Genomic DNA, 27492 nt, shown 5'->3' on the forward strand with positions numbered 1-27492 from the left:
GGGCCTACCAGCTAGAGCGCCTCGACGGAACCCCAGTCCCTCGAAGTCAGAGCATGGATAACCTCCGAGAATTTTACCAATGAAAAGGTAGGGTAGGGTCCGCATTTTTGTTTTTGTTTAGATATGACAAGTGTTTTTGTTTGTTTCCTTTTTGTGGTTACTAGAAGCAAAGCCGTGTTTTTCCTTTTACAAAATCAATGGAATAGCATTTCTACCTGAGCCACGCGCATCTCCACTTTCTGGCCCACGATAAAAAAGGGTTCGAAAGAAGACAAGGAGTGAGACAGAGGTAGCATCAGGGTCAACCATCCCGAGAATACCCTAAAACGCTCCCCATGAAAAAAGACAGGGAGTGAGACAGAGGTAACATCGGGGGCGATCCCCCCGAAAATACCCTAAAACGCTCTCCATGAAAAAAAAACCTCCCCTTTAAGGGCAGGCGGGACCCATTAACCCCGAACCGATCACTCAAGGGGAAGATAGTCCTTCCACAAACAAGACGCCCCACGGGGTACACCAGAAGTATTCTCGGCGATCAAATTGAAATTCAATACCAAAAGGCTCGAATAACCCGGAGCACATTGTAGATAAAAAAGAAAAGAAGAAAGAAAAAAAAAGAGAGGAAAAGAAGAAGAAAAGAAGGAGAATTCAAAAAGTTATTACAGACCCAACGAAGAAAAAGAAACGTAAAATCCAAAGGGCATCCTGACATCATTGAGCCCTCTCAGACGTCTCGACGACTACAGGATCTACCAGGGCAGCCGCCTGCTCTCCGACCAGCTCCGGTACTTCCACTGGTGCCGGCAAAGGATCGACCTCAGCCTCGTGCATCAGCTTGTCAAGAGGGAAGGAGGGATCGATCTCTTGAACCCGCCGCCGGCATTCAGCAAACGCATCAATCTCAATATCCACGCTGAACGCGGCTGCAGCCTCGAGAAACTCCTCCGACTCGCGCCATTCCTCCCGCGCCTTCGCCAGTTCCCTGGCATGCACTCGTCGAGCCACCTCCTCCGCACGGCCTCTCCCTTCTATGGTTGTTCGGAGGTCCGCCCGAAGTTGAGCAACAGTATCATCAAACGCCACTTTTTCCGCCCGGGCCTTGTCCAAGTCCTCGCTCCTCAAAAGCACTTATCTCAGCCTCATCCTCGAGCAGGCACTGCACCATCCTCCTGGCATAGCTTTGAGACTGCAAAAGCAAGCCATCAGAAAATTTCCAACTTACAATCTCAAAAACAACAAAAAGAGAAAAGCACAATCAGAAAAACCGGCTACCCGGTACTTACGCAAGATGTCGACTGAAAATACTGAGCCCCCAGGGCCCTATGATCAAAGCCCTCTAACTCAGCTTCGTCGCCAAGAAGGGCGGTTGTCACCCCTAGCTCCACCCCAACCCGGGGATTCACAAGAACGCTATCCTCAACGCCAATCTTCCAGTCAGGTTTAAACAGCTCTCCTCGCGCCTGGAAGCACTGCGGAGAAAGCTCTACCCGATCTAGAAGAAGCTTGGTCATAACCGCCCCCTCCATCCGACTTAGCACGTCCTCCGTAAAGGCAGGAGGATGCGCCGCACGGCCAGCATCCCCCTGTCGAGCGCCAAAAGGGACAACAGTCTTGGCGGAAGGCTCCGACTCCGGGGGAGAAGGCCTAGTCGCCCCCTTTTCTCCGACCGATCGACCAGAGGAGCTGGACGGCACAGATGCCGGAAGCCTCGATTGCGACCGGTCCAACCTGGCCGCGGCCATAAAATCAGAAGGAATCTTCTTGCGGCTCACCATACCCTTCGTCGCCGCCGCGATCCCCTTCCCCTTACCAGCATCACCAGAAGAAGACATACCTCCTGCCAAAACAGGAGAACAACAACAACTCAGAACGAAGGAAGACAACAACTCAAAAAATATATGCCCAAGACACATGTGGACAAACACAGGAAAAAAGGCTCACCGCGATGGCTGGTGGAACTCTCCCCCGTTCCCTCGCGCGTACAGCGGGGCCTCCTTGCCGTGGCTCCCAGCAAGCCGAGCCTCTTCAGACCCCTCTCCCACTGACACTCGAAAACATCGATAGCCTCCCCTGAGACGAGTTTCCTCAAGTCAAACTTACTACAATCGGACTCGTCAGGGAGGGACTTCCTTCGCCATTCAACGGAGCGCCTCCATGAACACATACTCCTCCTTCCACTTCTTAATAGAAGAAGGCAAGTTCGCCGCAATCTTCACCTGCGGACGCTGGGTCAGATACAACCAGCTGTCCTCCCCTTTTACAAGAGGACTAAGGGCAACACAGGCCCGGAGCAGCGGGAGAGTAGGCTGAACCTTATGAAGACCCGCCTTAGCCACAAAGGCCAAGAGAGTGCGCCAACTATTAGGCGCCAGTTGGGAGGGGGCCACCCGGTAAAACTCAAGGGCCTCCACTATAATACCCAAGAGCGGGAACCTAACCCCCGCCCGAAAAGCCTCCACGTAGAAAGCTACCTCTTCCTCCGTGGTACCTTCACACACCCCCTCTACAAAGGAACGAACCCTAATCCCATAATCATCGGGAATGTGGAACTCCCTCCTAATCTTCTCTGCCGCCCCTTCTCCCAAAGTGCTCCTAAAGCACGCCACCCTACCAGGACGAATAACGGCACCAGACCGAATGTCCATAATCTCCGCTTCACGAGCAGAAGAAGCTCGAGCGAGAGATTCCGAAGGAGCGGCCCTCACCGATGATCCAGAGGCTCCGAAGCTATCTTTCAACTCTGTAGGCTGCTGTATATCTCGAGAGTCGCCGCCCCCTCCCTCTACGAACAACCGCCTCCTTTTTCTTGGCGGAGCCCTCTCCACTACTTCTACCGACTCAAAAGAGGGACTCTGAGGAACAGTCGCGACAGACATCGTAAACTATCAAATGTCGGATGAAATAAAAGACACAGAACTCACCAGAAGAAGGTTGGTGAAGAGCAATACGTAGAAAAATCGCCGCGGAAGAAAGCCCGTTTCACCCGAGGACGACGAAGAAATAAAGCAAAGAATGAAATCCCCCAAAAGGCTTTAAAAAGGGCTAGGGTTTCGGCACGCGTCGATGGATCTCCCTTCCTTTCTAATCCGATGGGACGCGCACACGTGGCACCGATTGGGAAATTCAAGGGAACCGCCAATATCGAAGCGCCATACTGAAAAGACGTCGCTACCCCTACCGCTAAGTAACTTCCCCAGCAAGCCATCCATAAACCCTCCCCACGTACGACGACAAAAGGCTCGGGTCTGATCACAAGGGCCCGGCATACAAATCCACAAGATGGAAAATTCCACGTACGATGGCAAAAGGCTCGGGACCCCAGCACAAGGGCCGGCATACGAATCCACAAGATGGAAAATACCGCGTACGGTTGGGAAAGGCTCGGGGCATGTCGCAAGGACCCAACGTACAATACCACCAAGGGAAAAAGTACCAAGCACAACGATAAGGGCTCGGGTCGCGCAAGAGAGTAAACACGCGAAGGGAAAGCAAACATAAGATACAAGTCGGAAAAAAAAAGCCGAAATGAAAAGGGCCATTCATAACTATTTCCTTCTGGCCCACGGGCCTACAAAAAAGGGAAAGTGAAAAAAAAAAGATAAGGGCACGCAGGCCCGGGCCCCAAGGCCCCCAACAACAAAAAAGAAGGGGAAAAGCCTCCTCCTAAATCCCGCTCACCCCACCGCCCCCAGCTTAGAGCAACCGGCCGCTGAAAGAGTTCTCCGCATCGGAAAGTTCCTTATCACTGTGCTCCTCCTCCGAAGAGCTCCCCCAACGGCGATTCTCAGCAAATCGGGTCTGGTCATTTAACCACCGCACCCGGTTCCTCAACAAATCATTCTCCGCACGCAAGGCCGCTATCTCTCGATCCATGTCGATCATCCGGGTACAAACCTCCATTTCCCCACAATGGACATAAGAGAAGAACGAGCGGTGGCGATGGGCAAAAGCTTCATGGGACTCCCTCTCGTAAAGGGGAGGAAGATGAGAGCGCGGGGAAAGCCCTTGAGGTGGGTTCCTCTCAGGAATCGTTTGCCGAGGCCCCAACCCGTCAGGGTTAATCTCGGGGCTACTGGGAGGACTCCCCTCGATAGCAACTCTCCCCTCGCCACTTATAGAGAGACCTTGGAAAGACGACGACATCTCCGACGAGCTCGAAGAAAGGCCGAAAGAAAGCAAAGAAGGGGAAAGGAACGGAAGGGTAATCTGCATACAAAGCAGAAGAACTCGCTCCTTATAAACCCTATGGAAGACTCTCGGGTAGGAAAGCGAAGCGACTCACCTACGCGTGTCCGTTGCCCATTGGATGGCCAACCGGCACCGCATAATGACACCGTAGTTCCTCGGGAAGGAGCTGCCGGACGAAACGGCACGTCCTCTTGTACCCCAAGGCTCCCATAAATGCTTTCGTCATGATATTCCTTAAACCAGGTAAACAAGCCTGCTCCCTTCGACCAGTCAAGGGACCAAAGGTAGTATTATGATGAGACATAAAAAACGGCGCCGCTCTCAGCTTTCGCCACGTGTCGTCCATACACCCATACTGCCAAACCTTCGTAAAAAGAGCCGATGGGAAACTGCAAGACCGTATGAATTCGACACGTGTCACTTCCTCGCCGCCCAAACCTCACCATCACAGAGCACCTCCGATTCTTCCCCACCAAATGAGAGGGAGGGGCCCGGAGGTAAGAAACCAAGCAGAGGGGCCCGACCTCAGTCCCACCAAAGAAAAACGCGCGCCACGGCGCACGAGCACAACAGGGGAAGGAAGTTAAAAGCACCAGGAAAAGGCTCAGGTTCGGACAGAACGACACAAATCCTCACAGCAAAGATAATTTACATCAAACAAATGGAAAAAGCAGCACAAAGAGACACGGCACCGATTCATAAAGATAGTCCATTCACATCCTCCTGGCCCACAGGCCTACAAAGAGAAAGGGAAACAAGAAACAGAAACAGGGCACGCAGGCCCCAAAATCCCCGATAGGAAAAAGAAAAAGAAAAAAAAACACACGCAGAAAAACAGGAAAGGTCAGGGACTAATCGGAAGAAGACTCCTCTCCCGAAGGGTCCCCCCCTCCTCCCAGGAGCTCTCCAGCAGGGGGTCCACCTCATATTCAAACAGCTGCTCATTGAGGAAGCGAACCTTTTTCTGCAAAGCCTCGTTCTCCCGCTTCAGGTCCTCGATCTCCTTACCCATCTTCGAAACACGGCAGCGCAGTTCCGTTCCCTGGCGATAGGCTCGGGAGAAAAATGAGCGCTCCCTGGCGACACGGGACCGAGACGACTTGTCTTCCCTAGGCAGGGAGGAAAGGCGAAGGGGGGGAAGCCCGAGGAAGGGCTCGAGTTCCTCCTAGCCTTCTTCCTCCTAGCCGCAAGGTCCTCCTCCAGATCAGATGACAAGTCGGGGTCACTCGACGATTCCTGGGGAAGACAGGCCTTGCCCCTGACTCGTGAAGAAGAACCAGACATGTTGTTGAAGAAGGCACGAAAGAACGCCTGCTACAAAAAAAGGGGACGGAGAGCCACAATAAATCGCCAGGGTAATTTCCCTTCCCAAGAAAGGAATCCTGGTGCCTCGAAACAAGGCAACCCACCTAACGACGCTACCGCTTCCCGGGGACGGCCGCCGGATAAAATGGCACGTCTCCTCGTACCCCGGAGCCCTCATAAATGCCCTCATCATGACGTCGCTCGAGCAAAACGTTACTCCCTTGGCCCATTCAATGGACCAAAGGAGTAAGGGGGAGTTATGATGGGACACAAATACGGCGTCGCTCTCAGATATCGCCACTTATCGTCCATGCACAAGGAAAGCCTAGCCATCATGAAGAAAGGCGTTGGAAAACGGCAAAGACCATGCAATCATGACACGTGTCACCGTCCAGGCCTCATCATCACAAGTTATGGAAGGAAATATCCGGCAAAGCCACGCGCGCCGGCGAGACAGGGGGACGGCCCAATCCTGCAAAGGAAAGTTTTTCTCCATAATGATGAAAAGGCCCACGCACCTCCCTTTAAAAGAGAGGGAAAGGATGACACGCAAAGATCCACGTTTTGAAGGGAGACTTCCCCCATTCTCAGCTCCCGCAGAACAACCAGAGAAAGAGGCGAGGCAACAACAGAGGAGATTAGGAACATGATCCTACTCTCTCTGCTAATCCCCTCCGGCCCACTCATTCACTCACCCAGAAAAGAATCCGCGTTTTGGTCCTGGTAAACCTGATCAAAACCCTTCCTCTTCTCGCTGTCCTTTATATTGATTGGTCGAAGGATCTGACTTGGGTGTTGAAGTGGTCGTCAGGGACCCACCCCGGACCCCCTGACCCCCTTGGTTTGTGATTGCAGACCTCGCGGAGGCTCTCTACCGACCGCGCGATCACAGACCCGGATTCAGACGCCATCATGGTATCAATCAGTGATGATGAAGAAGAAGACTCCAATAAGTCTCTAGAAAACAACAATGTCAATGAGGTTACAAAGAAACTAGAGTAAGCTACTATGGGAGCTAGTTTTCTCCCGTGTTTGCGCAGGACGATAGGGGATCACCACAATTGGGTACTAAGGGGGGTGTTATTTGATCTGCGTATCTTACGAACTCGAGACAAAGGTCCTAACTTCGCGAGATAGAGAGAATTCAGAGTCGCCACCTAGGTTAGGGCCTTGGACCCGTGACTGTTCTTCTAAGGGAATGAGCAACAAGGCTCGAATTCCATTAGAAGAATAGTAACCAAAGGGGTTCTTTTGCTCTGGGCCTGTGAACCTCATATTTTGCTCTGTTTTTAAAACATGGTCCTTACAGATATCTGGGTAAGGGTTGTGGTTACAATTGGGGAAGGTATTAGGCACCCCTCTTGACCGGATTAAACCGGTCTCTTAACTTGGATTGGCATTTTGGAAGGATTTGAAATAAAATAATTGATTTTATTTCCCTTGTTAGATTATGCTTAATTCTGAATGTAAATGAAATGAATTTAAAGAAAAAATAAAAAATAAGAGATAGTTAACCTGATCGATATCGTAAGTTGTTTACGAAAGATCCAGATATCGCAACTACTCACGATCAGGTTAACTTAAATCAAATGGAAAATGACTGTACTGAAATAAAACAAAAGAAAGATAGCGGGGTTTATATAACTTTGCCGTGGACCGAGGAACTTATTCACCACCACATACTTTACTTTCATAAAGTAGTAAAGTGCAGAAACTAAAAAAGCAAGCTGGAGGGATTTTTGTCTCGAGCGCTCGGCCATAGCAAGTCTCTTTGACATCTCAATCTCGTACCTTACTTGTGCAGAAAGCTGTAAATTGCAGAAAGTAAAATAAAAGAAAGATAGCGGGGTTTATATAAGTTCGCCGTGAACCGGGGAACATATTCACCACCACATACCTTACTTTCGTAAAGCAGTAAAGTGCTAGAATTAGTAAAAGGCATGTAGAGGGGCTTTACATCTGGACGATGAACCCCACCCTAACAGTCTCATAAATACACAACAGAAAAGTAAAGGAAATACATTTTTTAGGGTTTTATCTTACCACTGGAGAGTTGGGCAGCGTAACTGCGCATGTTTTGAGTGGGGAGGCTTCAGAGATTGCCAAAAATTTGGCAGAACCACAGCTCTATATTAAGAATAGGGCGTTGGGTTCCTCAAAATTTGGTAGCGCTACCGCACTGTGTTGAAAAGGGAGCCTCTGAGGCTATGGAGAAATTGGTGGCGTAAGGGCACTGTATAGCCGAAAAAGCCTCCGAGTTTGTCGAGATTTCAACAGAACAACGACGCTACTATGGAAAAGTAGCTCGTAGTTCTGCGAAATTCGGCAGAACAATGACGTAAAAAAGAAAAGACGCTCTGAACCTTCAGTAATTCGGCAGAGTGCTGACGTCCGAAAAGAGCTACTTAGTGTTTCTCTACTTTCTCTCTTCTAAAGCAAGCTAACTAGGGTTTCTGTCTGATTTTCTGTAGGGGTTCGGGGCTTGAATCTCACTCAGAAGGGAAGGAATTACACAGAAGGAGGGTGTATATCACCAGAGGGGGAGAGGGAGAGAGAGAGAGAGAGTTAAGGTGTAAAAAACCTTTTCCCCCCGGGGTAAAAAATATCTGGTTCGAACCAGAATTCGTCTGGGACAAATTCTGAGATGACATCATCCCCATAAAGGTGGATGATGTCGTCCCCGGTTCTCGCGATAGTTCGTCTCTTCTCTGTTTTGTTTTGTAGTGTTTTTTCGTCTCTTATCGATATGTTCGATCGTCCATATCTCTTCCGATTGGACTCCGATTCTCACACGGTCAGGTCTATTGGATTCCTTATGTTCAGGGCTTTCCAATGGATAAAAAATTGGGTGCTTTTGAGAGACAGGGTGTCCTTTGGGAGTAAAAAGAAAGTTTTGGACCCAAAGTTAACCTACCGATTGGGAATGCAGTGTGCAGATGAGCTTACCAGTTTATGCCGTAAAAGGTGGGTGCTGTACAGACAGGCTTTTGGTTCGACGAAGAAGGCGTTTGTTGTGTTAAAACGAGCTTTCGGGTGGCGGTAGTTTTGTCTCTTATCAATGCATTTGGCCGTCCATATCTCTTCCGATTGGACTCCGATTCGCACGTAGTCAGGTCCGTTGGATTCCTTGTGTTCAAGGCTTTCCAATGAACTAGACATCAGGTGTTTTTGGGAGATAGAGTGTCCTTTGGGCGCCTAAAAGAGAGTTTCAGGCCTTAAGTTAACCTACCGATGGGAATGCCGTGTGCAGACGGGCTTACTGGTTTATGCCGTAAAAGGCGGGTGCTGTATAGACAGGCTTTTGGTTTGCTGAAAAGGCGATTGCTGTGTGGAAACAGGCTTTCTGGTGGTGGTGAAACGGCTTTCAGACCTAGTTAGTTGCCCTAAAGAGAGATTGAGAGAAACACAACTGGTGCTCTGGAACTCGTCATAAGGTTCTTCCTTGCATCACCTATCATTAATACTGCCTTGACAAAATTGGTTGTCTACAGATGCCCCTCTTTGGTAGAAGGTGTAAGGCACCTGAATGCTAAAGTAAGGAGACATCAAAATTTTGTCACTGGAGACTAATGATAGGCTTGCAAGACTCACATCGGCTCTTAGGGCGTGCAGCCCTCATCGAGGAACCTTGCTGTCAGGTCATTGAGTGGAAACCTCTCACCGACGGAATTTTGAAAATATGACCGTTAAAACGAGCCATGGGATGGACGTCATTACTAACAGCCGGGAGGGTCATCGGAAGTCAGGTTTAAGACACCTGACTTGGGGAGGGACCTTTGGGTCAGGTTAAGGGCACCTGATTTGGGGAGGGACCTCGGGGGATGTTGTTTTGACATCCAGTGCAGACACTGACAACAGAAATGTCAAAACGACATCTGTTGATTGATACGACGGATCATACGTAAGATTTCGATATAACACTGTGCTTAGTGTCTGATCTCGATGAGTTATCATGTATAAACGGACTTACTTGGGCTTTGATTTGATTTGCGGGATTATTGCAAGAGTGAAATGCTTTTGGTTCGGAAAGTTTATTGTAAAAAACAAACATTTCCCAGAGAGCTACCGTGCTATAACAGGATGGGTTGGATTGGATACCGTGTGATAACGGGTCCACAATGGATTGGAGGGTTAACGCGTGATAACGGGTTAACTCGGAAGAGCTAATGCGTCAGAACGGGTTTGCTTCAGATTGGATATCGCGCAGAAATGGGTTTACACTAGTTTTGAAAAGGGTTACCGTGTTTAGACGGGCATACCCTGGAGAGTTAACGCGTCGTAACAGGTTCGCTCAGATTAGATACCGCGTGGAAACGGATTTACACTGGTTTGAAAAGGGTTACCGTGTTCAGACGGGCTTACCCTGGAGAATTAACGCGTCGTAACGGGTTAACTCAGATTAGATACCGTACAGAAACGGGTTTATTTTGATTTGAAAGGGTTACCGTGTTCAGATGGGCTTACCTTGGAGAGCTAACGCGTCGTTACGGGTTAGCTCAGATTAGATAATGTGTTCAAGAAGGATTTACACTGGTTTGAAAGGGTTACCGTGTTCAGACGGACTTACCATGGAGAGCTAACATGTTGTAACGGGTTAGCTTAGATTAGATACCGCATCAAAACAGATTTACATTGGTTTGAAAGCGTCACCGTGTTCAGACGGACTTACCCTAGAGCTAACGCATAGTAGCGGGTTAGCTTAGATTAGATACCATGTGGAAACAGATTTTACTCTGGTTTGAAAAGGGGTGCCGTGTTCTCAAGGACTTACCTTGGAGAGCTAACGCGTCGTAACAGGTTAACTCAGATTAGATACTGTGTTCAAGACGGATTTACACTAGTTTGAAAGGGTTACCATGTTTCGACGGACTTACCCTGGAGAGTTAACGCGTTGTAACGGGTTAGCTTAGATTAGCTACCGCATGAAAATGGATTTACACTGGTTTGAAAAAGGGTTACCTTGTTCAGACGGACTTACCCCGGAGAGCTAACGTGTCGTAGCGGGTTAGCTCAGATTAGATACCATGTGGAAATGGATTTAGTCTGGTTTGGAAAGGGGTATCATTTTCTGACAGACTTATCCTGGAAAGCTAACGCGTCGTCATGGGTTAACTCAGATTAGATACCATGTTCAAGAAGGATTTACACTGGTTTGAAAGGGTTACCGTGTTCAGACGGACTTACCCATGAGAGGTAACACATTGTAACGGGTTAGCTCAGATTAGATACAGCGTGAAAATGGATTTACACTAGTTTGAAAAGGGTTACCGTGTTCAGACGGACTTACCCCGGAGAGCTAACGCGTCGTAGCGGGTTAACTCAGATTAGAAACCGTGTTCAAGACGAATTTACACTGGTTTGAAAATGGGTACCGTGTTCTGACGGACTTACCCCGGAGAATTAACACGTCGTAGTGGGTTAGCTCAGATTAGATACCATGTGGAAACAAATTTACTCTGGTTTGAAAAGGGGTACAGTGTTCTGACGGACTTACCTTGGAGAGCTAACTCATCGTAACGAGTTAACTCAGATTAGATCCCGTGTTCAAGATGGATTTACACTGGTTTGAAATGGTTACTGTGTTCAGACGGACTTACCTTGGAGAGCTAACACGTTGTTAAGGGTTAGCTCAGATTAGATACCGTGTTCAAGACGGATTTACACTAATTTGAAAGGGCTACCGTGTTCAGACAGACTTACTCTGGAGAGCTAATGCATCGTAACTGGTTAGCTCAAATTAGATACCGTGTGGAAACGGATTTACTCTGGTTTGAAAAGGGGTATCGTGTTCTAACGGACTTACCCTGGAGATCTACCGCGTCGTAACAAGTTAACTCAGATTAGATACCGTGTTCAAGACGGATTTACACTGGTTTGAAAGGGTTACCGTGTTCAGACGGACTTACCCTGGAGAGCTAACGCGTTGTAACGGGTTAGCTCAGATTAGATACCGTGTCGAAAATAGATTTACATTGATTTGAAAGGGCTACCGTGTTCAGACGGACTTACCTTGGAGAGCTAACGCGTCGTAACGGGTTAGCTCAGATTATATACTGTGTTCAAGATGAATTTACACTGGTTTGAAAAGTATTTAAAACAACTCTTGCTGGGGATGATGCCTCATGGGGCTTTTGCTGGTTTTGAAGGCTGGGTGTGGTCACAAACTTTGTTTGTAGACACGGGTACAAACTTTACTGGAGATGTGGTTGTATATTCCGCTGGGGATTTGGGACAACATCTGCTGGGGATTTGGGTGCAAACTCCGGCGGGGATTTGATTGCACATTCCGCAGGGGATCCGAATAATTTGGGGGGGAACGGTCGACATCTTGTCGATGATTGAAGAATTGATTTTGAAGGGGATGTAAGCATTCGCTGACAGATCGAGATTGATCTTGATTGACCCATGTTTGGATAAATCCATTACCAGGTGAATCGTTATTGAAAGGATTTCAGCATTTCCTGAGTTCACAGGGTGATTGATCGATATGCTGGGTGAGAAATGTTCTGACGTAGAACTTTGACTCTATTGGTGACGAGGATTGCTCTGTAGGGGAGGCTTTGAGTGGCATAAGATTGCCCTTAGGACTAAATAGCGGGTAGACATTGGTATACTCAGCTGGGGAGAAAACGAGATGTTTACGCATTCCAGATTAAATTTGGCACAGTGCGAGACTCATTTAGAAGTGCTCAACTTCTGCCAGGAATGATTTTAGGATGCTTTGGATTGTTTTCAAGGGTTTCAGAATTCCAAAATAGAGGTTTGAGAGGAGGTTGATGCTTAAAGGATGCCCTACGCAGATTTTGTAAAGAAAGATGTACGAATCCTTGATTTATTCGTGGGTACGGGAGCCCTGATTATACTCTGAATAAACACACTCGAGAAACCTGGGTACCGCCCAGAGAGTTGACTTGATCCATAGCTGAAAGATTGGTGGAATCCATGGACGAAATGTGAGTAAAAAGGGCACAAAACGGTGAAAACGACCAAATTGGGGGGAATATTCCCAAAATTGGGGGAAATATTCCCCAAATTCATCTCAGACGAATTGGGAATTCGTCCTAGACGAATCCCAATTCGTCTGGGACAAAAATGGGAGGGTTGTATGGGTTTAAATAGCAGTACAACCTTCATTTTCCTCATTTTCTAACGAGTTGAGTCGGTTTCTCTCTGAGGTTTTTGAGTTTTGCATTCTTCGCGAGGTTTATGAGTTTTCTTCAGTTTGCAGCGGATATGGTGCGCCGGCCTCATATCGGGGGAGAGACGTAGGGTGGGAGTCCTCAGAGGACGAGGAGCGGGATCGCGCTCCATGGTATCAGGGTACCCTTCTGAGAGGTACGGTCGGACACATCGATTATTTCACGGCGAAGAGGTATGCTCTTTAACCTTAGTTTTTTATAATTCCTATACTTAGGAACATATTTAGCTTTTGGCGCTTTCAGTAGTATAGCTCCTTAGTTGTTTCTCGTCGCCTTTAACACAGGCTCTTCCTCATATGGTTACGAGAGGGTTTGTGAGAGACACCAGGACTAGATGGGAGGCCCTAGACCCCCCGACTCAGGCATATATAGTGGGGATGGGTTTAGACAAATTTGTCTATACTGATTCTGAGGGGGTGGGTACAGGCTTTGTGTTTGCTCTCACTGAGAGATGGTGGGAGATGACCCACACTTTTCACTTCCTGATTGGAGAAGTCATGATGACTCCTGCAGCCTTTTCCGCACTGATGGAACTTCGGATGGGAGGGATCCCCATTCAGCTGACCGATGTTACAGAGGCAGATGTTACAGAGCATTTAAGAGTGCCAGAGTACGATCCTCTGGACAATTATGGTAGACCTTCACATACTTCCATGCCGAGGCTTCAGATGAGCCGACTAGATCATTGGCCAGCCAGACCAGCAGTTCTAAGAGATGACTACTATTGCCAGTTGGTGAGGAGTTTTGTTATGGGCCTTCTGGGCCGCACCCTGTTTAGCAACACAGGGAATACTGTTCGGAGAGAGTTTTTGAGCATCATCCGCGACATCGACAGGCTGGCGGTGTATGACTGGGGAGGAGCGGCTTACGCTTATCTGATCCGTGAGATGAATGCTTTGTCACGAGACAGTGGGACCCGATCCCGCGAGAGGGGTGGGGCGCGAGCCGCCACGCCTCTCTCTTGGTCTCTCGTACCCACGCGATTGGCGTGTGCTTCCTAGTATTGATTTTAATTCATCTTTTATGTGAACTTGGGATCACTAAGGCAATCCGAATTCCACACAAAAGAGACTGACAGAGTCGCCACCTAGATGTAGGATCTAGGACCCATAATTAACCAGAAATCTAGACTCGCTACCTGGTTACAAGAATGGAAGGTATGGGGAGTTATCCACCACATGCACCATTCCTGCCCGATAATCGATCTTCGATTCCAAAAGCTAACTCTTTTAAATTTATTTTAAATGGCTCATTCAACTCTTTGTTAATGTGCTATCTATGTGACATGCATCCTATGATCTAATTTCATTGTGGATCCTAAATGTGTATCTTGATTTCTTAATTTGTCTGGATTCATTCTAACTGAAAGTTCTCCTAAAATTCTAATTTCAAGAAAATCCTACATATTTTGATTAAGAATTCATAATAAAATAAATATACAAAACCCCACATTTGTTGTGGAGCCGACTCGCGGTTGGTATGCCATCAGACATCCAAGCTGCCTACGTACCCAAGCCTCACTGGGATCAGAGTCGACGTAGTTCGGTGCGCCTAAGCTAAGCTACTTATGCCTAACTCAACTAAGACACCGACCTAGACTGGATTGACTGTTTCAACAGTTTTTAAGAGAAGTTATTTAATTCAAGTTGAAGATTTTATTATCCTAGGATTTCATCTAAGATGCTATATGATTCTTATCTCAATGCAAATTGTTCCTTAGACTAATGCAGGTTAGCCTACATCCTAGTTTACTAGGCTTATCCTAGGGAAAGATTGGGTGACTAGTGTAACTAGACATATGGCACGGTTGCTATACATAGCAAACGTACGTGATGAGGCTGGACTCCTAACTCTACGACTCCCTAAAACCTAAGACTCCCTAAAACTTAGGACAAGACACGACACCAGTATTCCTAAATTGGGCTCTAAGGGTTCTTATGACAGAAACCGTAATCCAACGGTTCCGAAAGACACGAGATGAATCGATTTCAGTTCTTGAAGTTAATTAATTTTGGATTTCAAGGATTTTTAGTTTCTGGACATTCAAGGATTACCAATGGTTCTAGGGTTCACTAATTTCGGCCCCGAATAGCATCCAAGGAAGGGAATCGTGCGCTCTTTCCTAGTGCAATTTAATACTTAGGTTATAGCACCTAATTGCCTGGCATATCTCAGGATTTCCGTGGACAGTAACCTCGGAGCCAACAACGTGCTATAGCTTAAATATTCAAATTGTCAAAGATCGAGTGCAATAGGGATACGATTATGGATGCGCTGGCCATTTTTCTAGGGAAATCTAAAGATCCTAAAATTTCTGTTTCAATGGATTAAGGAGTGAACATGCGACAAAAATGTAAGGTTCTTTAGAAATTTTGATAATGATTTTTTATTAATTTCGAATTTTCAATGGAATTTATCAAATTTAAACATGTGAGTGATTTTACAAGTGAAATTAGTGCAAACGAATTCGAAATGAATCGAAATTTCTACAGCAGCAAGATGGGAATGCATGTAGCTTACTGGATGAATTTTGTAGATTTTTACATTAAGCTCATATTTAATTTTGATTTAACAACAATAAGACCAGATTGCAAAAATAACACAGAAACTACTAGAAATAGAAATCTAAATTCAATGAAATTTCTACAGTAGCAAGATATAAGTAAAAATAGCATGCTGTGAGATTTTCATAAATTCTGGAAACTATTTACTATCAGTTTCGGATTTTTCAATTTTCAGACTAGATTATGAATTAACACTACATCCCATATGAAACAAGATCTAAATCACTTGAAAATTTTACAAAAACTAGAACTATCGAATATAAGACTACTGTAAAAAGTTTGGGAATTTTATCTGTGATCTGATGTCTGTAAACATTCTCCCAAAATCTGATAAGTTTCAAAGAAAGCATAAAATAATATACCAAACCAATTCCAAAAATTCTCAAACATTCGTTGTAGAATGTACTAGTATCATATTATTTTTCCACGAAATTTCATTAATTTTTGAATCCGTTTAGTATATAATTTATTTTTCTTCGTCAAAAAGATATTTTTGAAGAGTTTTCTATTTTTAAAACACGATTTTCGAGAAAATTACGACTCCGGAAAATGTTTTTTAATCTTGTTCTGACATGATGAACACAAGAAAAATTTAAAATTCCAAAAAATAGATCATCCTGAGATGGCTATTTTTTTGAATTTCGTAATTTCTCAGCCATTATTTTAAATAAAATTCCACTCTTCACTCAAATTTTTGAAAACCTTTGATCCAATGTCCGATCTGATCCGATAGTTATTTTATTCTATTTAAGTAGACCATTGTATTAAATTTCGAGATAGAACGGAAATAAAACACCAATGCAGATCGTGATTTTGAGCACACACATTTAATATTGAATTAAATTCATTTAAATGCTTAAAAATCATGCAAAAATATAAAAAAATACCGAATCATCCGGGAAAAATCTGAGAATAGTGTACTAACCTGTAGTCGAGATCTCTGCCGAGTCCAAGAGCCGAAAAATCCGAAAATCTCGCCGCCGCACGATCCGCTTCCGCTTTCTTTCTCTTTTTCTTTGTTTTTTTCTTTTTTTTTCTGTGTTTTTCTCACCGAGGATGGAGAGGGAGAGAGAGAGAGAGAGAGAGTTAGATAGAGAGAGATGGAGAGAGAGTGAGAATGGTAGATAGAGATATAGAGAGAGGTTGATAGAGGGGAGTAGGAAAACCGAGGGAGAGAGTAACAGAGAAGGAAAGTGAGGGAGAGTAACAGAGAAGGAAAGTGAGATAAGCAAAGAGGTAGAGAGGAAGATAATGATTAACCCAGCGAGATGGAGAAAACAGAGAGCGACATACCGAGTAACACTTTCTTTCTTTCGTTTTTTTTTTTTTTTTAAACAAAAAAACGACACTCTGTTTTTTAGAAAAATGGAAAAGGAAAGATAGAAGTGGGTGTTGAGTGCTTAAAGGGTTGAGATATGGCTCGGTTGTGTGAGAACAGAGGGATAGGGATCAAGAGAGAGGGAGCCTTTGCATTATTCTTGGTGTGGAGAGAGTCCGAGAGTCACCGAAACCGATCCTCTGTTTTTCTTCTTTTCTTTTATTTCTCAGAACTCTGTTGAGGGAAAGTTAGAGGGGAGATGAGAAACCGTGGGAAGAGGAAGGATTAGAGAGTGGAGAGACCATGGAGCTGCTGTTGGAGAGAATATATAAGATAGATGGGCGGAAAACACAGAGAGAGAGGGAATCTGCGAGATTGATACGTAAAGAGTGAAAACAGAGGGTGAGAGACAGAACGTGGGTGAGTGAAGGGAAGGGAAGAACAGAGGGTGAGTGAGGGGATTTCAGAACAACCAATCTTCTCCTTCTCCTTCGTTTTTTTATTTTTCCTTATAACCAATCTCTCTACTCCGGGAAAAGTTGCCGAGAGGTCTTCCTCCCTTTTTTTTTTGTAACTCCTTTGGGCAACGTGAAATTCAAATCCAAGTGGGTCCCTTCTTACCATGTCCTTTTGAACAATAACTCCATAAGTAAAATCCGAACCCTTCATTAACAGGCATAAGGTTGGATGCATTTGGATCATTTATTGGATGGGATACAGGCAAATCGATGGCGCCCCAAACTCATTGGTGTAAGATGATCTGGATCGTCCATTTAATATGCCACATTATCTTGAATGAAACAATGATAGGCCCCACTTGAAGTTGGTCGAACATGTCTCTCTTCCGAAATTGCGATTTTAAACATTAGTGGGCCCACCCTTTCTCCCACGCACACCCATTCCCATTTACCTACCCATTTCAATTAGATAATAAACAAAAACCGTTCATTTGGTGGCACAGGACAGTGCCCATTATCCATTTCCGAAAGATGATCCGAACCATCCAATTGTTTGATCACAATATTGGGGAGGTAGCCACTGAATTATTCCCATTGGGTGATCCAAACCATTAATTATAAAATTGTGCCTCAAAATTATTTTCGAGAATTATCCGAATAATTCATCTTGACCGTTCTCTTGAGGGTCATCCTTAGTCATTAGGTCGAATTAGGTTCAAAACTCATTTTTCATTAAAACAATACGCGGGCCCCCTGTTGATCCAAATCTAAACAAATGTTCCATGCGGGCCCACCAAACGAGTCCAAATTTTAATAAATGTTCAATGCGGGCACACTGAATGGGTCCGAATTCTCCCCTGGCTTGGATTCTTCTGCATAACCATTCTCAACACTTAGCGAAAAGAAAAATACGGAACGTTGCGGAAATGATCAGAAAGATTGAGAAAGCATAAGGGACGGACACGGGAATGGGAAACACTGAAAAAGACTGATAACAAGAACACTAACTTCTTTGTTGATTACAGCAGAGCAAAATGGGGGTGTCTACAGAGATGGATCACACTCTCTGTGCGGTCTCTGGTACATTTGGGTAGTACGCTTCTATCCCTTCTCTCTTTAATTTTGAAAATATTGTAGCTGCTTCTTTTTAATTCATAGTTTATGATATGAACTGTTTAAGCAACTGAAATATTTTCTGATGACTTTGAACAGGCATGGGCTTATGAGTGCTTCGGCCTTCTCGCTCCTGTACCGAGACATCCTACGAGGGTTTTCTTTCCAGCGCAGAGACGCTAGAAAGTATAGGAGACAGGATCACGCCCTCTGTACTCGGTAGATCAGGTTAGTCGAGCCATTGACCGGATTCAGCTGGATACTGTGAGTACTTTAAATTGCTTTCATTTTCCGGTACTGCAGCTTCTTTGCTTTGAATTATATTCATGCCAGTGACACATGGTCTGTGATTTGGCAGGTCCGGTGGAGACCCTTGGATGATCATCCAAAGATCATGGGAGATTGATACGCTCATGCCAGGAGCGTTACTCGGAGGACGGTGGCGTTTGTTTGCCACATGGGACTAGCCGTTTGTTTTCCTGACAGGATCGCCTGACAGTCGCTAGGGCACGAGAGTCAGAGGATCCCCTATGATCCTGCTGGCAGTTTGAGGACCATAGACTGGGTGCCTGAGACTCGGCGAGGGGTCCTACGGACACATGGATTTATCATCCCAGACGACCACTTCCGACCAAGAGACTACAGAGCTTGGGCCTCTGCTGAGCTGATGGGTCCTTTGACCTCAGGAGAGGTATTCTTTTATACCTTCCTTTTTTCCCTTCAGTTTGAATTGATTGGTTTTGAAATGCAATATCTGATGCGAACTTTTTGTCTTCTACAGGAGGATCCGGAGACAGATGATGTCCCTGAGGCTCTTGTGCCCGCAGAGGAGCCTTATGATGAGGATGGGGATTTCTACTCCGCCATCAGGGCCACAACCATTACGGCTAGAGGTGGTCCAGTTATCAGAGAGTCTGCTCCGACAGCTCCAGCGCCAGAGAGAGGGAGAGAGAGAGAGAGAGAGAGAGAGAGAGAGAGAGAGAGAGAGAGAGAGAGAGGGACCTATTACTCGTAGCAGGGGGAAAGAGCCAGTGATGACGCCTTCTTCGACGTCTTCTTCTCCGACGAGGATAGCTCCTCGCCCGCCAGTTGTACGGAGAGCTCATGCCCGAGCGTCTCGCAGACGAGCTACTCGACCCGATTCTTCAGGGGCTGGTCCTTCTTCACTTCCTGAGTACTTTCCGTTGCCAGGCTGGACGATACCTTCCTACGACAGGAGAGAGGAGTTTGAGTTGCCTCGACCATCAGGGGCGATTGGATACCCTATTCCGAAGACCTATGCCGAGGTATGTGATTTTAATTACGCATTAACTTCAGAATTTAAATTTTGGTTGCATTTTCTATTTGATTTTGGTTGGCAATTGCAGATCCCTTGTAATCAGGCGAACCAGTTGTTGATGATGGTGGGTGCTCTACAGACACTTGCCAGTGATGAGATAGGAAAGAATGAGAGGGTGGCGGTAGTACGACAAGAGGACGCTCATCTTATTATCGGGCTCCAGCATGAGATAGAGACCTTGAGATAGAGGTTAGCTGCATGCGAGGGTCCACGGACCAGACATGTATCTACTTTTCTCATTTCTGAATTTTGAATTCCTGTACCTATGATTTGATATATCTTGATGTTCTGATACATCTTGTGGATACAGGGGAGGAGGCACAGGCAGAGAGATCTTGAGCAAGAGGAGGTATACAGGCCAAAGATGCTTGTAGGGTAGGGTAGAGGTAGCACTTGCGAGGGAGATGATGAGTCTGACGAGGACTACGTCGCCAAGGCCGCAGCCTTGGAAGTTGATGACACTTCCCCACCTGATCGAAGGCTGGGTAAGAGACCGATGAGGCGGAGCACTGCTCGGGCGCAGAGAGTGAGGATCAGAGTTGGTCCGGGAGGCATGTATGTATGTCCTCCTCCAGAGCCAGACGTAGGCCCTAGTGATAGAGCAGTCGTAGCTACTGGAGCGGAGCTTGGTCCGACTCGTGACAGGCTTGACTCCGGGATAGGATCCAGTTCGCTAGATCGCTTGCTGGGCAGTGTCCGGGTTTCACGGGGTGGAGACCCGGGGGCTCTTTAGCTTCCTAGCCTAGGACAGACATGCCCTCCCCTTTCTGTGTTTGGGATCGTCCAGAGCAGGATCCGAGAGATCTACCACCGCCAGGGCGGTGATTTGTGTATTCTGTTTATGTTTTTTTTTCTTTTTGATTCCTCCAGTTGGGGATGAGATGTATTTTGTATTTGATCAGACATATATATATGGATAACTTTTTGGCTTGTTTGCTTTTATCTGCAATTGTTTTGTGTTATTGCCTTTGGAGAAAAGAGTGAATTTTTGTATAAATAGACATCTATTCTAGATGGATATTTAAACAAAAATGCCCCTAGTATAGTTCTAGAAACAACTTGGAATCTTGAACATGTGAAAGTAATTTGCAGTATTTAACAAAGGCTAACATTCTTGAGCATTTTGCATTATTAATGACTACTAATAATGTAAAAATGCCCCTTGCATGGTTTCTTGATGATTTGAACATGTATTTTTGTGTTATTAATCATATTTCTATGATTAATAATACAAAAATGCCCCTAGTGTATTTATTTCCATAGACAAGAGAAAGCGAAATATAGGGCAAGACCAAGGATAGCAATTTTAATGCAAATACAAGGGAGATACATTCTGATAGTTACAGACTGCAAGGTTACATTCCTTCAAAGGTCTCCTTTCTGTACACGAAGTACCAAGCTGAATCTTGATCTTTTGAGAACTGCAATACGGAATACTGAGTTGATCTTCTGAGATCTATACACGGGATGCTGAGATGATAATCTGAGATCTGTACACGGGGTACTGAGTTGATCTTTTGAGACCTGAAGTACTGAGTTGGATCATGACTTCCGAGATAAAGGAACTCGCTGTGCCTTCCTTCAACATATGATTACCTTAGCTAGGCAAAGGAGAGAAAACAAAATTTCTTCTGTTTTTTCTGGATTCCCATGTAGGGAGGAAAGAAGGGAGACTTGATTTTATCGAAATAAATGCTTTTGATTTATTTAGGCAAGTCGAAACCCTAGATAGATGAGTTTAAAGGTTCTTACGCATAAGCAATGTTCCCTGCCCTTAGTTTTTAACCATGGTCCAGAGACCCTTTAGATTGTTTGAAGTATTAACTCATCTTATTTTGGATCAAAGAATTCTCTTACTGGTCATTCCGAAGATATGCCCTGCCAACAATCAAGTCATCCTTTGCGGATTTTCAACTTCACGGACCTTTTATACCTTAACTTTTGCTAAAAACATGTTTCACGTTGTGTTTCTACAGGTATGATGATCCTAATTTTTGCTTAAACTGCCTTTTCAGGTTTTCGACTTAGCGGATCTTCAAATCTTTTTGTTCTGGATATTTGAAAGATTTGTGGGGGACGTTGAAAAAGGTTTGCTGGTCTTACCAACGATGACCGAATCCGAGATGATCAGGTTGCCTACGTACCCCGAGAAATGTTTGGGATCAGGTCCGTGTAGTTCGAGGCTTTTTCTGTGCAGAAACTAGTTGGGTGCTTTGGCTTTGCCAAATGGGACCGAACCTGAATTGATCAGGCTGCCTACGTACCCCAAGGAGAATGGGATTAGACACGTGTAGTTCGAGGCTTTTCTGTGGGGAAAATGATCGAAAGGGGGTAATGTAAAACGTTCTATTTTGGCTTTGCCAAAGGGCGACCGAACCTGGGTTTGTCAGGCTGCCTACGTACCCCAAAGTGGATGGGATCAGTTCCGCGTAGTTCGTGATTTTTCTGAGAAGTGTGGGTAATGAGTCATTTAGACTCTGGTTAGCTAAAAGAAAGCCTTCGATTGTTTTTAGGAGTAATCTCTTTTTAACTGATCGAGGTTCTCATGTTTTGATTGAACCCAAACCCATATTGATTGATCATGGCAAGTTGCTTGTATATGAGGTGAACATGTTCTGTTCACAAGAAAGAAAGCAAGACATAGAAGCAAGATATCATGGTTATTTCAAGTAATCTGTGGGACCCGATCCCGCGAGAGGGTCGCTGCCCGTGAACCGCCTTCCTCTCTCTTGGTCTCTCGTACTCACGCGAGTGGCGCGTGTCTTTTATTATTATTTTTTATTAACTACCTGACCAAGCCGGTAACAACTAAGCCATAGGGTGCAAACAAACATGCAACCCAGTACCCACAAGGGCAGGGGTAAGCCGCTGAGCCTAGCAAGGTGTGATTTAATTCATCATTTCCGTGAACTTGAGATCACTAAAAGAATCTGAATTTCACACAAAGGAGAATGATAGAGTCGCCACCTAGATGAGGGATCTAGGACCCATAAATAATAAAAAATCTAGACTCGTTACCTGGTTACGAGAATGGAAGGTATGGGGAGTTACCACCACATGCACCATCCTCGCCCGATAATCAGGTCTTCGATTCTAAAAATTAACTCTCTTGAATTTCTTTTAAATTGCTCATTTAACTCTATTGAAATGCGAACTACGTGACATGCATCGTAAAATCTAATTTTAATGTAATTCCTAAATGTGTATCTTGATTTTTTTAATTTGTTTGAATTCAATCTAAGTGAAAGTTCTCCTAAAATTCTAATTTCATGGAAAATTCTAAGTGATTTAATTACTTTTAATTTAATGATTAATATACAAAACCCCACCACTTATGTGTAGGGCCGACTCGGGCTTGGTATGCCACTCAAGTATCCAAGTTGCCTACGTATCCCAGCCTCACTGGAATCAGAGTCGATCGTAGTTCGGTGCACCTGAACTAAGCTACTCATGCCTAAGTCATCTAGGACACCGATCTAGACTGGATTGACTGTTTTAACAGTTTAAGAGAAATTATTTAATTCAAGTTGAAGATTTTATTATCCTAGGATTTCATCTAAGATGCTATATGGTCTTATCTAAGTGCAAGATGTTTCTTAGACTAATGCAGGTTAACCTACATCCTAGGTAACTAGGCTTGTCCTATGAAAAAAGAGGTAACTAGTGTAACTATATCTACGACTCAATTGCTAATAATAGCAATTAGTCGTGATGAGGCTGAACTCCCTAACTCTAGGACACCCTAAAACCTAGAACACGACATGACATAAGTGTTCCTAAAGGGGGCTCTAAAGGTCCCTACGATGGATATCGCAATCCAACGGTTGCGAAAGACATGGGATTAATCGATTCATTTTGTTGAAGATAATGCTTTCAGATTTTTAAAGGTTTCCAACTCCTAAAATCTAAGGAATACCAAAGACTTTAAGGGGTGATAAATTTTATGCTTAGATTGCATTCATGGAAGGGAATCGTGTGCCCTCCCCTTGCGCAATTTAATACTTACGTTATAGTATGTTATTACCTGGCATGCTTCTCAGGATTTTCGTGGACAGTGGACCTCGGAGCCAATAATATACTATAATTTAAATACTCAAATTGTCAAGGATCTTGCAATTGGGATACGATTATGAATGTAGTCTCGGCATCTAAACTATCATAGCATGGCCATTTTACAAAGAAAATGGCCATGCTGAAATTCTTACACTAACAAGATATGAATGACTATAGCTTACTGAGAAAATTGCATGAATTTTTTTGTTAAGTTGATATCAAGTTCCGATTTAATAATATTGAGACCAGATTATTGGAATTATAAAGAAAATCTTACCAATCGAATTCTAAATTAATTAAAATATTTACAGTAATAAGGTATGAATGAATATAGTCTACTATGACAATTTCATGAATTTTGAATACGATTTACTATCAATTTCTTATTCTGATTTTTATAGACTCAGGTCAGATTATGGATTTACACAGCATCCCCTAACAAACAAATTCCAAATCAATTGAAACTTTTACAGTAACATGATATTCTTAATATAAGACTACTGTAAAGTTTGCAAGGGTTTTAATTATGATTTGATATTAATAACAAACCTCACAAAATCTGGCTGTTTCAAAGAAAACATCAAAAAACATACCAAATAGAATCCTAAAATCATGTAAAATTCATGGAAGATTATATCAGTATCAGATTATTTTACTAAAAAATTTCATTAATTTTAAAACTTATTTGGTATATTTTCCATTTTTCTTCTTGAAAAAGATGTCTTTTAAGAGTTTTCTATTTTTAAACATGATATTTGAGAAAATTATGACATTGAAAGTTGTCCTCTAACATTGTTCTGTTATGATGAACACAAGAAAATTATAATATTCTAAGAAACACATTATCCTAAGGTAGCTATTTTTTCCAATCTCCCAATATTTCAGTCATTAATTCAAATTAAATTTCAAACTTCATTCAAATTCTAAAAATCCTTAGATCTAACGGCTGATCTGATCCGATAGTTCTTCTAGTCCAATTAAATAGATCATTGTATTAAATTTTGACACTAATCGGACTTGAAATACTCATGTAAAATACGATTTTGAGCCAACGCATATAATATTGAATTAAATAAGCGTAAATGCTAAAACCATGCAAAAATAAATAAACAAATACGGAATAATTCTAGAGAATCTGAGAAGAGAGAACCTACCTTTGGTAAAAATCCGTGCCGAATCCAAGAGTGTTTGCCGATATATAATGTAAGCGCAAATCTAGCTTTGGAAGCGATCCGATTCGCGTCCGAGAGAATTTACCGACACAAAGACGAAGTTTCGGCCTCTTTTGATGCTTGCTGCCAATTCCTTGCTTTTAGTGAAATTCGCCGTGGGTAGATCCTTCGACGAAGGCCAAATTTGGTGGTGGGAATGGAGTGATGGGCAAACGTTTGAGAGAGAGAGAGAGAGAGCCCAATCCAAGCTTAATTAGTCCTCGGAGATACTAAGAGAAAACTCATCCACCAAGAGATAAATCACAAATAATATGCAGCCAAAGAGTTTAGGCGTCAAAGATTTCGGTTCTATGTGAGGCCGAGTGAATGTCAAGAAAGAGATGATATTTTCTTTGAATATATGGGATATGGATGTTAATGGAAGAAGGTAGAGGCTAGGTAGGGAGGGACCTCTGGGTCAAGTTAAGGGCACCTGATTTGGGGATGGACCTCGGGGGATGTTGTTTTGACATCTAGTGCGGACACTGACAACAGAAATGTCAAAGAGACATCTGTTGATTGATACGACGGATCGTACGCAAGATTTTGATATAACACTGTGCTTAGTGTCTGATCCCGACGAGTTACCATGTATAAACAGACTTACTCGGGCCTTGATTTGATTTGCAGGATTATTGCAAGAGTGAAACGCTTTTGGTTCGAAAAGTTTATTGTAAAAAACAAATGTTTCCCAGAGAGCTACCGTGCTATAATAGGATGGGTCGGATTGGATACCGTGTGATAACGGGTCCACATTGGATTGGAGGGTTAACGCGTGATAACGGGTTAACCCGGAAGAGCTAATGCGTCAGAACGGGTTTGCACAGATTGGATACCGCACAGAAATGGGTTTACACTAGTTTTGAAAAGGGTTACCGTGTTTAGACGGGCTTACCCTGGAGAGTTAATGCATCGTAACAGGTTCGCTCAAATTAGATACCGCGTGGAAACAGATTTACACTGGTTTGAAAAGGGTTACCGTGTTCAGACGGGCTTACCCTGGAGAATTAACGCGTCGTAATGAGTTAACTCAGATTAGATACCGTACAGAAACGGGTTTATTTTGATTTGAAAGGGTTACCGTGTTCAGACGGGCTTACCCTGGACAGCTAACGCGTCATTAGGGGTTAGCTCAGATTAGATACTGTGTTCAAGAAGGATTTACACTGGTTTGAAAGGGTTACCATTTTCAGACGGACTTACCATGGAGAGCTAACATGTTGGAACGAGCTAACATGTTGGAACGAGTTAGCTTAGATTAGATACCGCATCAAAACGGATTTACACTGGTTTGAAAGGGTCACCGTGTTCAGACGAAAAAGAACTTGAAAGAGTAGAAAAGGAAAATGATTCGTCTGTCCTTGAAATTGAAGAATTAAATTAAAATATTAAAAAACTAAAACAAGAGAACCAATCCTTAAAAGAAGGATAAGAATGTTCTCATCTCTTGAATCAATTAACTTGAAAACGGAAATAAATGGTTTAAAAATCAAGACTGAGAAACTTGAGTTGGAAAATCATAGACTACAAGAAGGTACAAAACATGCTTGTCATCACTTTCATTCTTGTAGATCATATTGTTCATCTACCTACTCATCTATGTCATGTGATTATTGTGGTAGATATGGACAATACAAGTTTAAATGTAACTTTAAACTTGTAAAAAGTAGTATGTTTGTTTGGGTGAGAAAATATACATCAACTAGAACAAACTTACTTGGAACCTACATGGTTTATGTTCCAAAACCCCCTACTTGAGGCATTTTATATGCTTAGTAGATTTAGGAGAATGTGCTAAAATTTGAATATCATTTGATAAATTTGGTTGTATAGATACCTTGTATTTATTATTGTTTGATTCCAATGTATCTATGCATATTGGTGCTTCAATGATAAATCTTTTTTTGAAAATCCAAAGTCTATATGCTTAAAACTTGATTTGTATTAGACTTTGACACATTGCACTAAATTATCATATCTATTGGAAAATGTTCCCTAGATATCTCACTTGATGTCTAGTTTATGTTTGAGATAAAATTGTCAAATCCTATGGAATATATGCTACTAGATATAATATGTTTGATTCCCATGTATCTAGTTAGTCTTGAGCTTAAATACCATATCCTTTGTGTTCATTTGGGTGCTAGATGTCTTTTTCTTATTTCTTTGCATCTAGCCTCTTATGTGTTTTAAAGATCACATCTTTTATAAAAAAACAACTTATAGATACAATAGACTTATTTTGTTTGATTCTTGTGTATCTATATGTTCTACCCTAAGTGCAGACACTAAGACTTAGATCCTTTTGCACGTAGTGATCATCCACAAAAGAAAGCCACTCTAGAGAACTTAAAGTGAAAATCATAAATTGTGCTTATAGAATATTCAACCACAACTCTTGCCCATGTGTTCAAATTAAATTTTCAAGTACATCTTTAAAATTTGAACTTAAATTGAACATTTTGGTAGTTGCTAGGAGTTAGGTTAAATGATCACATCATCCTAGCAAAATAAAAAAGAGAAGATAGTTTAAAGACTTGAACTCAAATGGAAATTTTTGGCAATAAAATAGTACTTGAGCAAAAAATTGAGAAAATGCCAAAGTATCATTCTTTAAACTCTATTTTTGGACAAACATGTCACTTGCTAGATAATTATCTACTTAAATTATTTTTAAAATATCATTTTTAGCAAAACTAAGATATTAGATGCTATGTCTAAGAAATCACTTCAAATTCCTTCTT

General features: G+C 43.6%; 2 long non-coding RNA genes across 2 annotated transcripts; both read left to right on the forward strand.

The window, feature by feature from the left end:
* The first annotated feature begins 18055 nt into the window (after positions 1-18055).
* LOC143893051 (uncharacterized) lies at positions 18056-19134 on the forward strand. Its single transcript, XR_013255694.1, has 4 exons — positions 18056-18125; positions 18245-18373; positions 18504-18836; positions 18927-19134. It is a non-coding gene; the product is annotated as an uncharacterized LOC143893051 (long non-coding RNA).
* Positions 19135-19199: 65 nt separating this feature from the next.
* Positions 19200-20414, forward strand: LOC143892384 (uncharacterized). Its single transcript, XR_013255486.1, has 3 exons — positions 19200-19431; positions 19513-19673; positions 19795-20414. It is a non-coding gene; the product is annotated as an uncharacterized LOC143892384 (long non-coding RNA).
* The last annotated feature ends 7078 nt before the right edge of the window (positions 20415-27492 follow it).

Source organism: Tasmannia lanceolata, unplaced genomic scaffold (genome assembly GCF_043159265.1).
Source record: "Tasmannia lanceolata isolate RefF3 unplaced genomic scaffold, GAP_Taslan_0.1 ptg000015l, whole genome shotgun sequence".
Lineage (NCBI taxonomy): Eukaryota > Viridiplantae > Streptophyta > Magnoliopsida > Canellales > Winteraceae > Tasmannia > Tasmannia lanceolata.